The sequence below is a fragment of the Balaenoptera borealis genome (genome assembly GCF_965194805.1).
Source record: "Balaenoptera borealis genome assembly, chromosome: 18".
NCBI classification, from domain to species: Eukaryota; Metazoa; Chordata; class Mammalia; order Artiodactyla; family Balaenopteridae; genus Balaenoptera; species Balaenoptera borealis.
In genome coordinates, this window is record NC_138877.1 from 46,005,305 (window position 1) to 46,019,421 (window position 14,117).

Below are 14,117 nucleotides of genomic sequence, written 5' to 3' on the forward strand. Positions count from 1 at the left end.
GGGCAGGATGAAAGGCCTTATACAGCACCCTCCATTTAGGAAACTTATTGAAATTGATATCCATTTCCTTGGAGGAATTACATTAACTATATTATAAAAGGGATCACAGAATTATGTTAAGAATTATTTCCAACTGCTTACTCTTAATTGATTCTATATTAGAAGTGGAAAATAAAGAGGACAGAAACACCATCCAACATTTTACCAATTAGACTATACTACCCAAGAGAAAAATTAAAAACACTCATTTTTAAAATGTTTTTAATCCATTATAAGTAGAATTACCATTCAGACATTCAAAATCAGCAATCAGTCGAACAATTCCTTGTATTTAAAAAAGAAAGAAAGCCTCTTTGGTGCTCTTTTTATATATCAAAAATACTAAGTTCTTGCTATCAAAATATAAATTCTTAAATCTTTAGGAAAATATTCCCCACTTGCTTTCCTAAAAACACTACTATCCCATCAAAAACTAGTGTCCCATAGATACTAATCAATTTTTTAAAATATATATTTTGGTCAAATAATTTAGAAAAATAATTTAGAAAATTCTGAGTTAAGTATATTTAAATAAAGTTATGAATTACAGAATTTCCCACATCCTATCTCAAACTTACTTGCCCCGATTGCCCTAAGACTACTGTCCACCCACTCCCCTCCGCAACACACATCAGGATCACCTATGTTGAGGTACACTATGCTCCAAGAACTGCCGGATCAGTATAAACATCATCAAAATCATTAATTGTTTCGCGTTTATTAGTTCTATGGAGCTCCACCTCAAACCAAGAATTTTTTTAAGACAATAACTATTAAAGTACAGTTATTGTCTTAAAAAAAGCCCGTGAGCCACGGCTACTGAGCCTGCGCTCAAGAGCCCGCAAGCCACAACTACTGAGTGCACAACTACTGAAGCCTGCACGCCTACAGCCCGTGCTCTACTACAAGAGAAGCCACCGCAATGAGAAGCCCGCGCACCACAACGAAGAGTAGCCCCCGCTCACCACAACTAGAGAAAGCCCACGCACAGGAACGACGACCCAACACAGCCAAAAATTAAAAAGCAAACAAATAAATAAATAAATTTATTTAAAAAAAAAAATCATTCCTATGGACTGGGATTAGGTTGGGCAGCATATCGATTCCAGGCCAAGCAGGAACAAATCCAACTGTCTTTCTGTATCTTTCAAAGTTATCAAAGCAATATTGTTATAATCTGTACTTCTCACAAATATTCCAGTGGATTCATTCAGTCATTACAGCAAGTCAGAGTTACTGATTTTTCTATTATATGTACTCTTCTTTCCAAGAGTTTTGGAACTGGAATAAATTTTGAATGATCCCCAAACTCTCCAATGTGTTGTCTATATTCATTCACTGCATTCCTCACTTATCAAGTCTCTTCAGTTCTCTCTACTTTCATTCCCACTACCGTATTAAAACCATCCCATGGAAGGATATCAACAGTCTATATCTTGAGTAAGTTTATGGTCAATACCTTGCCTTTACTTGACTCAACATTTGACATACTCTCCTCTTTGAAACACTTTGAACATTGTCTTTTCTGCAATTCAATCTGGTTTTCCTCCTGCCTCAATGGCCAATAATTCTTTACTGGTTCCTCATGTTCTAAACAGCTCTTAAGTTCACACTTGACCTCCATGTGGCAAAATCCAATTGTTACTTCTCAAAATCCAACTGATCTGACTGTGATGGTTAATTCTATGTGTCTACCTGACTGGGCACTGGAATGCACAGATATCTGGTTAAACATTATGCTTAGATATGTCTGTGAGGGTATTTCTGGAAGAGATTACATTTGAATCTCTGGACTGGGTAAGGCACGTTGCACCCCTGTGTGGGTAGACACCATCCAATCCATTTCGTGCCTAAATTGAACAAAAAGGCAGAGGCCGAGGAAGGGAGAAGTCTCTCTCTGCCTGACAGTTTGAGCTGGGATATCACTCTTCTCCTACTCTTGGACTAGAATTTATACCATTGATGCTCCTTGTTCTCAAGCCTTCAGACTCAGACTAAAACTACATCACAAGGCTCCCCATGTCTCCAGCTTGCAGATGGCAGATTGTAGGACATCTCAGCCTCCATAATGGTGTGAGCCAAGATAGAGAGATAGATAGAGATGTGTGCATGTGTGGATAGATAAATAGATGATAGATAGTAAATTACATATATATGTATATATTCAGATTATATATATATATATATATATATATATATATATATATATGTAAAATTTACCATGCTGGATCACTACCTCCTCTTTAAAGTACTTTTTTCATTTTGTGTTAAAGATAACAGACTTGTATTTTTGTTACGCTTACCGTATTGCCTGCTCCTTCTCAGCTCCGTGCTGGTTCTTCTTCACCTCCCTAATATCCCTGACTATGTTCTCATTTCTTTATCCACACTCCCTCTGACTAGGTGACTTAATTCAGTCTCATGGATTTATATGTAATCTATACACTGATGACTCTATATCTTCTATGCTGATGATTCTCATATCTGTATCTTTAATGCTGGCTTCTCAAAGACTGATATATCCTACTGCCTATACACCATTTCCACTTTGATACCTGGTGAGCATCTTAAATTAATGTGACTTAAACTGAATATGTTAGTTTAGTGACCTAAACTGAATGGTCACCCCCAGCGTCTATACAGCTTTCCCCCATTTATTTGCATCTCCATATATGGTGCCACCATCTGCCCAGTAGCTCAGGCCATTTGTAATCATCCTTGATTCCTCTCTTTCCTTAAAATACTTCTAATTGACCAGCAAGTCCTTTTGGTTCGACTTCCAAACTATATCCTAAATCTAACTACTTATAACCAACCTCACTGCCTCAACTCCAATTCAAAATATATCCGCCAAATGCCTGAAACAGCCTTGTAAAAGTCTTTCACTTTTCACTTTTCAGTTTTACACAGAGAAGCCAATGTTAACTTGCTAAAGTGTAAGTCAGATCATGTCTCTTTCCTATTTTAACACCATCCAATAAATGTTTCATAAATTTAGAATAAAATCAGAATCTCTTACCATAACCTAAGACCCTACACGATCTGGCCCCTAACTTACCCTCTAGGTCTACACTCTTTTTTTCTGTCCCTTTAAACCTCTGACTTTGTCCCCTTCTCAGAACCTTGCCCTTACTCTTCTATATGCCTGTTCTATTCCCCTTACTCAGATCTTTGTATAGCTGTCTTCTTTTCACTATTTAGATGTCAGCTTCAATGTCCTCTCCTCAAAATAGTTTCTTATTAGCCCCTACTAAAGAATCCTCTACCAGTTTATATCATATTAATGTCTTTTATTTTCCATTCAGAATTTATTTCCATCTGAAATTATCATACTTTTTCTCATTTATCTCTTTGCAACATTTTTGAGGGTGAAGACGTTGCTGTCTCATTTGTTAATGAACATCCTCCATTGCCTACAACAATGTATGATACAAAAATTTGTTGAAGGACTGTGAACATCACCAAAAGTTACCAGGTGGATAGAAAAGCTAATCTCATTCATTTAGGAAGTAACTTCCCTCCTCCTAACAGTCGTATAAGGGTCCTGGGAAGCTTAATAGATATAAGCAGAAAGAGTCTTTTGGCCTTCAGTGTATACTTGTGTGGTAGCCAGACTCCAAGATGGTCTCCAATGATCCTCATCTTCTGGTATTCAGACCTTTGTGTAGTCGCCTCCCACATTGTATCTGAAATGGTCTAAGTGACCAACAGAATATTACAAAAGTAACATTGTGAGACTCCTAAGGCAAGCCCCAAAAGATATTGCTACTTGCGTCTTGGATCATTCACTTTGTGGGAAGCCAAGCACTATGTCCTGAAAATCCATAAGCCACCCTGGAACAGAAGGAACGAAAGGAACAAAAGTCTTTTGCCAGCAGCAACTTATTAGCCATAGGAATGAACCATCTTAGAGATAGAACCTCCAGCTCTAGTCAAGTCTTCAGATGACTGTGGCTCTGGACAACATCTTGGCTGCAATCCTGAGCCAGAGCTACCCAGCTAGGATGCGCCTGAATCCCTGATCAACAGATACTATGATAAGCATTGAGGTTAGTTATAACCACAATTAGTGACTAATATACCTGATCTCTGCTGATATGTTTATTTTCTGAGTCCTTAAATTTTTGCTCCTTCTGTGCCCTCCTTTCTCCCCTACTTGGCTCATTCTTAAAATGTTATCACACCCTTTCCTGCAATCCCTCTACCTCAGGGAGCCTAGGATATTGAAATTAAAAGACAAGAGAGGAAGGTCTTCTGTGTGTCTGACAATTTTGCTTCCAACACTATAACAACAAAGCTACAGCTACAGAGGTTGGCTGACTTCTTGGGAAATAAGGAAAAAAATCATGTATAAAAAAATTCAACTTAGCACATAAAATTGGAAGTTAAAGAATGGTACCTACTTTATAGGTGTTCTGAAAGGAACAAGTAAGATATTGCATTTAAAGTTCCGAGCATGACTGATCCATGGTTAGTGCTAACTAAATATTGGCTATTATTATTGACTTTTCTTTTGCCTGACTCTTTTTTTATTTGAACAGACTTTTAATTCACTAAAATAGATTAGTGAAAATAGTATATTATAAACTCCTAACACTGCACAATAGCTGATGATTCATATGACAGAAGTGTTTTCTAAAACCTGTTATCGTAAATTGAGAATAGACTTTTTAATACATACATTTTTGGAGAAAAAAATTAAGCTGAAAATTAACCAAAGGCTATGTTATCTTAATTATAATAAGAGATTGTCATCTAACATATTGAAAACTAGAGAGGGATGAGTAAGAGACTTAAAAAGTAGTAAGAAAGTAAAAGCAGCAAGAGATTGACTTGAATGTCATTATCTTATTGCCTTTTGTAACTAAAAATGTATTGTTTCTCACATAAAGCAAAGCACTGAAAACTATTTGGCAGCAAGGTTATTATTTCACATATAATTACATCTCATACGGAGGTACATCGGCAGACATGTGGTGGCTAAATTGTCCATTTTCAACTAGAAAAAAGAAATGCAGTTCTTTTTTCACTTACATCAGTCAAGAAGATAGCCGCCCACAGGAAGAGATAAAGACTTATTTAACACTAGATCTATAACCAATGATTTTTAGTTATCACTTGAAATTAGTGAGAATTTTGAAATAGACTTAAGATTATTTGAAGAGCAATTTGGTACCAAAGTCAAATAGCAGATGAAATGGAAAAGTAAAAAAAGGAAAGAGAAACTGCTTGTTTCCATTCCTTGAATGTGTTTGGATTTAGAGATTTCTAAAACAGGATTTCTCATAGCCAATTAACCCCTGAAAGCACAGATGTATTAATTCACCATTTTTGAAAATAAATTAAGCATTTAATTAAATTATCTTCTCTATTAACCGATTAGATAAATCCTGAGTCAATGAATATACCTAAACATTATCCAGGGTGCCAACAACAAAGAGTGTTATTTATAAAAACCAGACAACTAAATTCTAACCCTCTAAGCTGCCCGTTCTGAATATTTGTTAAATCATCAGAAGAGTACTAGTAATTGTAATTTTAGATAAGTATGGTCTGCAGGTATTTGTAATGTAGATGTGATAGCAAATACTTACATTCTTGAAAATTTGGAGAAAATGTTATCATCTGAATTCCTTTTAAGGAGAGCTCCTATCCAGGTGAAAGAAATACTTGGATCAAGCAGGACATGGAGGGTAATATTCCCAAGGTATGTTCAAGTTATATGAGATTTGGAGAGGAATTTTTTTCTACTTTTGAGACTGAGAGGGGAAAAAAAAGATGGAGGGGTTAGGAAGAAACCGGAAGTAAGGAATAAACTGGGAGTAAGGAAAAGGAAGAAGGTTTGTGCATCATGACAGGTCTCACAAAGTCCCAAGGTTTAGTAAAGTCAACCACACTCGCAAAATGTTGAGTGGATGTGTGTGTGTGTGTGCGCACGCGTGTGTGTGTGTGCGCTGATAAAAGGGTTCGATTTTCAAGGATAGGGGAGCATGTAGCAAAAAAGCTTGCGAGGTAAAATGAATGGATGGTCTTAGATTATCATACTAACTGAAGTAAGCCAGACAGAGAAAGACAAATATCATATGATATTGCTTATATGTAGAATCTAAAGATATAAATGAACTTATATACAAAACATAAATAGACACACAGACATAGAAAACAAACTTATGGTTACCAAAGGGGAAAGGGGAAGAGGGATAAATTAGGAGTTTGGGATTAACAGATATACACTACAATATACAAAGTAGATAACTAACAAGGACTTACTGTATAGCACAGGGATCTATATTCAATATCTTATAATAACCTATAAGGGAAAAGAATCTGAAAAAGAATATATATATATATATATATAACTGAATATATATATATATATAACTAAATCATTTTGGTCTACACCTAAAACTAACACAACATTGTAAATCAACTATACTTCAATAAAATAATTTTTTTTAAAGGTTTGCAAAATGCAAGCCTTAGAAAATTCTCAGGGATCATGGGGAAGGATAACTTTTGATATTCACAGGTCCAAGAACTGAGAGTTCTAAGTTCACCTTGCTCTTCAAAGAACAGAAAGACACCAATAGCCAATACAGTGTCTGTTCCTTGGTAAATAGTTTCTTCCTTTCCACCTTTCCATCATTAAATAAACAATTTTTGGATTAGTTAGGCTTCTTTCCTCACCTTCCCTGAATTCTATACGAGTTTTTCCAGTATAGCTGATGTCATACTTATATCATTAGCCACTAGAAAGAACTACTAAAATATAAAAAAGATTTTGGGGAAAAGAGATCAAAGTACAGACAACAAGCAAGTAAACAGAAGTAGGATGAGATGATACAGAGTGAGCAAGTTGAACCGTTTCACTCTAACTTTGTGCTTGTTCTCCTAAGAGCTTATCTTTTCCTCTGAAAAACTTCAGACCTTCCCCAAATTCTCTGAAAATTCCCAACTGTTTATGTTTTGGCAGTCACTTTTATTTGGTGTTCCTATATCTCCTCTCAGACTCTCCTTGTCTCACCTCCTCCAGCTTGTATACACTATTCACAAACCCAACTGTGAAACACAGACACTTTTCCTGATTTCAGGGGTAGGGGGATATATACATGTAAATCATATGAGTCTAGAAAATTTTACTGCAGGCTGAAGATTGAATTGAGGATTAAATTTCAGAGCCACATGCGAATGCCTTACCTTGGAATACTAAACATCCTTGGTCACCAAGAAATTTCACCGCTTGTATTCTATGTAACCATCCTGACTCTGGCTCAGGAAGCTATTTTCTTCACTCCTCTCTTCCTTTTCATTTACTCTTTGCTCTTTCACCCTTAAATTCATCTTTGTTTCTTATGTGGAGAAGTCTAGCTCTCTTTTTTGTTTTGGAGTCTCCCTCTAAACCCTACCCTAGAAGCTTTACTTTCTGATCAAAGACATCTACACCGGAAACGAATCACATTACTCACTTAGGGACAGAATTGTGTTTTAAAGTAGCATAGTAACATTTTTCCTCTCCTCTACATATGTCTTTTCTGGTGCAATGGCCAAAACCTGCATTTTTATATGCCTCCTTCAGCTCTGCACATTATAGGGTTTCAAGCATAATAAATGCTGGCAAGATTTATTAAATTTGGGGACCAGATTCAGAGAGAAAGAAATATGAAATCTAGTTATCTTTACTTCTAACACAGTTTGGCTTCGATACTTACTAAGAGCTAATTATTTGATTTTTTTATACTTCATTTCCCAACTGCAAAATGGAGTTAAAATGGTAATATACTGTGCATGTCTTATAGGGTTACTTTATGTATCAAAAGAAATATATATGAGATTATTTTGAAAACCAAGAAGTCTCCTACAAACATTTGGCTATGCTACTAAACTTTATCTTCTACCCTGTAGATAAGGCTGGTATATAGAGTACATAAGCATTTTATGATCCTGCTTTTGAAAACACACACACACACACACACACACACACACACACACCCACACACCCACACACACACACACACAGGGAAATTAGAATCCTGTGTAAAATACATAGTAAGTTTCAAATAAACATGAGATAGTAAAAAGATTTGTAATATGCATTGGAGGTTATCAGTGGACTTACGGAAATAAGTAAGAATGACCATCTATGAATGTGACCTTAGAAACTGTTACCAATATGTGACTGTCTCTGTGAAAATAGTTAAATATCATCAGAGAACAAGTCTTAAGTCACTATTTTACCCATAAAAATCCAAATTTATTTCTCATTTACTGGAAAAGCAGTGACGGGGTATTTTTAAGACACAAAGCAAAATGCAGAAATCTGTATATTATGATGACAAGCATATTAGGATAATACTTATGCCAGTCAAATAGTTCTACTTCTTTATTTCTTATCCTGCAAAAACATCTCCTCAGTGTCGGTGGTATTTTACTTCTGAGATGAAATTTTATCAGTTTAACATTACCTTTTCTTTAATTCCCCCTTGCTATGTCTCGCTAGGTACCTAAGAAGGACAAAGCTGGAACACTGAAGGCCCCATCATGGCACTTATCTAGGACTCTGGGATAAAAGGCATAAAATGGGTGGACCCATCCACAATTAATCATGGATGGTGATATCTTTATTGGCTACTGATCTTGCAATGAGTTGCATGAGTTATAAGAAGGTTCTCTGTTACCTCAGTCCCTATTCTCTTGAAGCAGGATATAAATCACTTTAGCCTCATGAATTGCTCATATTTACAAAGTATACCTCCAAATTTTCCACAGAGGATGCGGGGTAACCACTTCTTTTTCCAATTAAAAAAAAATAATAATTTTTCAGCTTGTTCAGATGTCATGCAAGGAGGCTGATGATGGAGATGATCTGACTGAGAGTGACCTGAGGATCCACGGTGGATGTCAGCGAGAAGCCTGGAGAGAAGCGGACAGATTCCATCATCCCCATTTTGAGGTTGTTTGCATTACTTCTTCTCTAACCTTACGCTCGAAGCAACACTCATGGTAGATTGCCTTACTCTGTTCCATTAAGAACTGAAGCATGTAATAAATCAAATTCCATAGTGAAAAATCTTGTTTCAGTGGCATGATAAGTTGCTTCTTGGCTGAAATTCAGATAAAGAATATCTGGATTTAGTAAATATACTTCTCCATATTTTCTTGAAACCTAGAATTTAAGTATTAAGTGATGCTTGGAAAAATGGGTGAACAGAAAGATGAGAGAGGGACGTGGCCTTCAGAAATATCAAGAGATCTCAGTGGACATATACCATAGTGTGAATTCTGAATAATTTTTCCTGTGTATGTAGTTATGGTCATGAGGAGAAAAAAAAAAAAATATATTAAGCCTTGTTCTTAAAGACTCTATGTATTAAATGTAAATGTCCAAGACCATTACACAGTAACATGTCACACAAAATGTATACTCTACCATAAAGAAAAATATAACTTTCTCTCAAAAGAAATTACCCTAGTTTTAGTTTCATTAAACCCAGGGGAAACTAATGCTAATAAACCATCTATTAGAGAACTTTTAATCAAATGTTAAAATTTCAAGCAATAAAATGGAATCTAGCCACAGACAAACATGAACTTCCCATTTTGAAAGATACTGGATTGAAATATTTAGTTATTAAAGAGACGTTTTTCAATATTTACTATGCATAATTGCTATTTTGACACATTGAGGGGCACAACGTATAAAATGTCATCTCTGCCCCTAAGGTTTTAGTCGCCCATGGGCGGGATAAAGACACCTGTGTGTGTAACTAGAATACAAGGCAGGCTAAGAGAAGTGCATTATGATAAGAATAAACCACTCTTTGGTAATTTAAAGCATAACATTTGGCTTTGATCATCATTCAAATTTCATAATAGCTAAAGCATCTGACTCTGGCCTTGCAGAGGAGTGATCGTCTGATATGCAGAAACTGGGAGACACATCAGGTAGTGACAGCAAAAGCAAAGTCACAGGGCCAGACGTAGGAAGAGTAATCTCTGACATTGAATGAGCTCATCCTGTATGCTAGGCACCGCTCTAAGCATTAACCTGCTTTAACTCATTTCGTTCTCACAAAAGCCCTAGAAGATGGGTACTCCTATTGTTATTCCCACTCAGCAGATGAGGAACTGAGGCACGGAGTGTGTAAGTCATCAGCCTACATGAGCACTGAGTTTGGTTCTCAAACTCAGTCTGGTTCACACCCAGTCTATTTTCAGCAAGTTCAGGGGACTAATTGGATTTTGAGAGAAGATGGGCTAAAACTAAAGACATATTGTGGAGGATCTCAGACAACGAGTAGCTACTGATGGTTGTTGAGCAAAGGAATGACTAGAGACGTATAATACTTTAGAAAGAAATCTGATATCAGTCTGTATATTAGTTTTGGAAAATAAGCCTTAGGATCAAAGGGACTGGTTAGGAAGCTATTGCAATCATCTAAGATAGTGTCGGAACGGGAAAATGTAAATGTGAAGAAAAATGGGTAACTGCTAGTATGTAGTTTATCTTCTCCTCTCAATTTGAAAAGATATTTACCTTCCACCTCCACTACTGGGTTATCCAGACTTGACAAGAGGACAACATAATCCAGCAAATAGTATATTTAGTCTTATTTTCTTAGTGATTTAGATTGCTTCCCTAGCATAAATTATAAGCCTATGAAGATTATTACTTAATTGCACAAAAGAAATAATACAACAGCTCTGCGTGCCTAGTGACCTGAAGGAATGGACACACTTCTGAAGAATCAACTAATATGTATGCAGAAAAAAATCAAAATTTATCATTACCACACAAACACACCGGGTAAATATTTTTCCAATGTCTTGAGAAAATTCCCCCACTTTAAAACTTTACAGACACAATTTATGATTGATACCCAGTAAATATTACATTTTAATGACAATGATATTTTATGTCCCCTCTTCATTTTTTTAATACTAAGGTCCTAAGGAATTTGTGACATTCTTATTCTAATGTTATATTTTAAAAGGGTTCTTCTCTAACTTGAGAGTTTTTATGTGAATTTTCATTTTTTTCTGCACTTCAAAAAAGAAAAGCAGGATTTCACTGGTTTGTTTTTGGTGTCATCTGTGTTATCAGCAAAGAAAAGCTAGCATAAGCTTAAAACAATGCAAGAGAGAACTATGTAAAATTCAGCTAAAACTGTCACAATGAAACTGCTAAATTTCACAGAGATCAAATTCCAGTACCCTGAAAATATTTCTTGGGCCTGCCTAGAATTTCGCACCTCATTAGGTGTGAAAAACATAAACTGAGCACTGTTTTTTGCAAAATTTTGTACATGATGAGAACAGTTGGGGTAACCAAGCTCTTCATAGCCCTTCGATCTGGTATTCGGAAGACTGAGGAAAGTGATTGAAGGCTGCACCTTTTACAGATTCTGGGCACTTGTTCAGTGATTGTTTTTGAATCTTCAAGTGGCTTATGAAATAATTAATTCATTCTCACATTTCCATTTCTTTCCAGAACACAAAATTAGCACTTTTTGGTTTTTTTAAAATAATCAGGGAGATGGAGAGTAAAAAATACCTGGTCAAATTTCATATTCCAAGACCAGTTCCGAGGTCCAGAACTCACGTTTTCTGAGTCAAACTATTCAACTCTAGATACTACATTTCTCTAATGGTCCCCATCCTTAAATTTCAGTAATTTCTCTCTGCTTACCAGACATCTTGGTGGGATTTAGCTCTACGTGCATATTAATACATTCCATTTATAAAGGTTGAAAACTCTGACTCATTGCCCATCAAGTTAAAGCACAAATTCAAGATTTTTAAGTACTTAATCTGTACCATGTAATGAGATTTCTATTACAAGTCAAAAAAAAGAAGTGCACTTAGGATACAGTCCAAAATAAAACCACCGAACCTAAGTGTGAATCAGAGCTTCCCAAGCATTTCTTTATTTTCCACACATTTTCCCCCAGCATCTATAAATGAAATGTCTTTTATTATCCCCAATCCTGTACCACAAAAGTCTCCTGTCCTGCATGGAGTATCAAATTTTACAACATACCATCCAAACTTGTGCATCTTTTTATAATAATGTGTAAGAGCATCTCTCATTTCCTATCATTTAACACAAACATTTCTCCTTACTTAAAAGAATGATAGAGACCATTGAGTATACAACCACATTTGATACCATCGTTCATTTCCATGGCAACTTGTACTTTTTTAGCTGCAAAAAGTGACATATGGTTCAAAAGTGAGTAATACAAAAGGTCATTTCATCTTCCAATACCTAAAATATTTTTACACTGTACCTCCCACTTATTCCCACCTTCAAAAGCAAAGGACTTTGTAGATTGAAATAATAAAGGGTAATTATAATGTAGTTTAGAAATAAAAAAGGATATGTTTTTAAATCTATGATTGATAATCCTACTGTTTGTCCCTGCTAGTATTCTAGAATAGTCAACAGAGAAAATGACTCTAGAAGTCAGTGTGGATTCAAAGGTTATGCTGGCTAATCCCATTTCTTTCTAGATAGCATTGCTGGATCACTATATGAAGTCAGTGTTGCAGAGTATATTTGGTAATTTGTTATGACAATTTAGTTGGAAACTAAAGTATTTTATATTAGTGAGTATATTATAATTAACTCTGGTAAATGATACCAAAATGAGTATTTTAGCTTTCACTATTCCAGGCAAAAACCTGAAGGGAGAAATCAGTGTAATCATGCTTTCTTCCCCAAGATAAAGGGGAGAAATAAATCTCTATTATTTCACTAAAATAAAATTTTTAATATATTTTGTTTTAAAAAACAGCTGACAAGGAAGAGCTATCTCAGTGATAGTACTTGTAGAGAAACAGTAACTTCCTGCCAATGAGGTTAATGTTGATAGATAATGTCTTTTGGATATTTCAGATGACTCAGTATTGTCTGTTTACTTGCCTAAAAGAAAAGAGTTTGGCTTCACTGGGAGGATGAAATACTTTGAATTTGTAACTTTTCTCTAAAGAAAAGCAATCTGCTTTTATCAACTGGAGAACAGTGTGAGAGGAGAAGGAGTGGGGGAGGACACACATTTCTTGCCAACAGCACAACAAACAATGAGAATTGAAAATTTATTACATAATCAGTAACATACTAGAATTTGTACAAGGGCACAAAAGGAATTATTGTCCTCACTGAGCTTGCAGTATATGAAAGGAAGCACAAAACCAAGACTATAGAACCTCTCAATGCATCCTATCAGGGTGAGAAGGGGCTTTTTTCCAAGGACAGTTAAGCAAGCGTTCCTGTCTCAGTTAGGATTCTTAGGTGAAAGGGTGTTTGTTAAACCTGGAATTCTGGGGAAGAGGGCAAGTTAGGAACTACACTATTTAATTTTCATTTCGATGTCCATTAGTAGAATCCAATGGTGAGCTCAGAAATCTAAATAGAAGCATCATGTCATAGTTTTGCTTGTTCTAAAATTATGTATATAATGTAGAATATGCCTTTAATCAGAAACAGTCATCTTCTTGCTATTTATATGTAACTGAATCCCCATGTGTCGGGGGAAAAGCAAGGAGTACATACATTTGTACAAACTCTCAAAGCTCTGATGTCTCAGGTACATTCTGTTCAAGCAGTAGCTGGCATGTTGGAATTCTTCCTTCCCTAAGGTCTTTTTGTGCAGGGGACAATGGTCACAGAAACATGAAATGTAGTACTTTTCTCTTTAGGCATACAGACCGAGTTCAAGGACATTTTCCAAATGTATCTCAGTAAAAGTTTACTGACAGAGAACCACCCAAAGTAAGAAGACATTGTCTAGATCTTTTTGGTTTGACCTTTATATACAGCCTGCAGAAATGTGTTCAATTCTCGTACTTATCATCCAATGTATAGCTTAATAGGCCTCTCCACTTAATGCTATCTGAAGGTTTAAGAAGAAAGCTTCGTCTTTAGAGAAGGACAGAGTGAATAAGCCAGTCAGTTCTGTAGCAGTGAACATAGGACTTCTCTTGTGGATGTATGTGTGTTTGTTTGATTTTGAATGATCAGTCACTTGAGGGTCCCTCTGACATAATCTGGTCACCATATTCCCATTTCACCCACAATG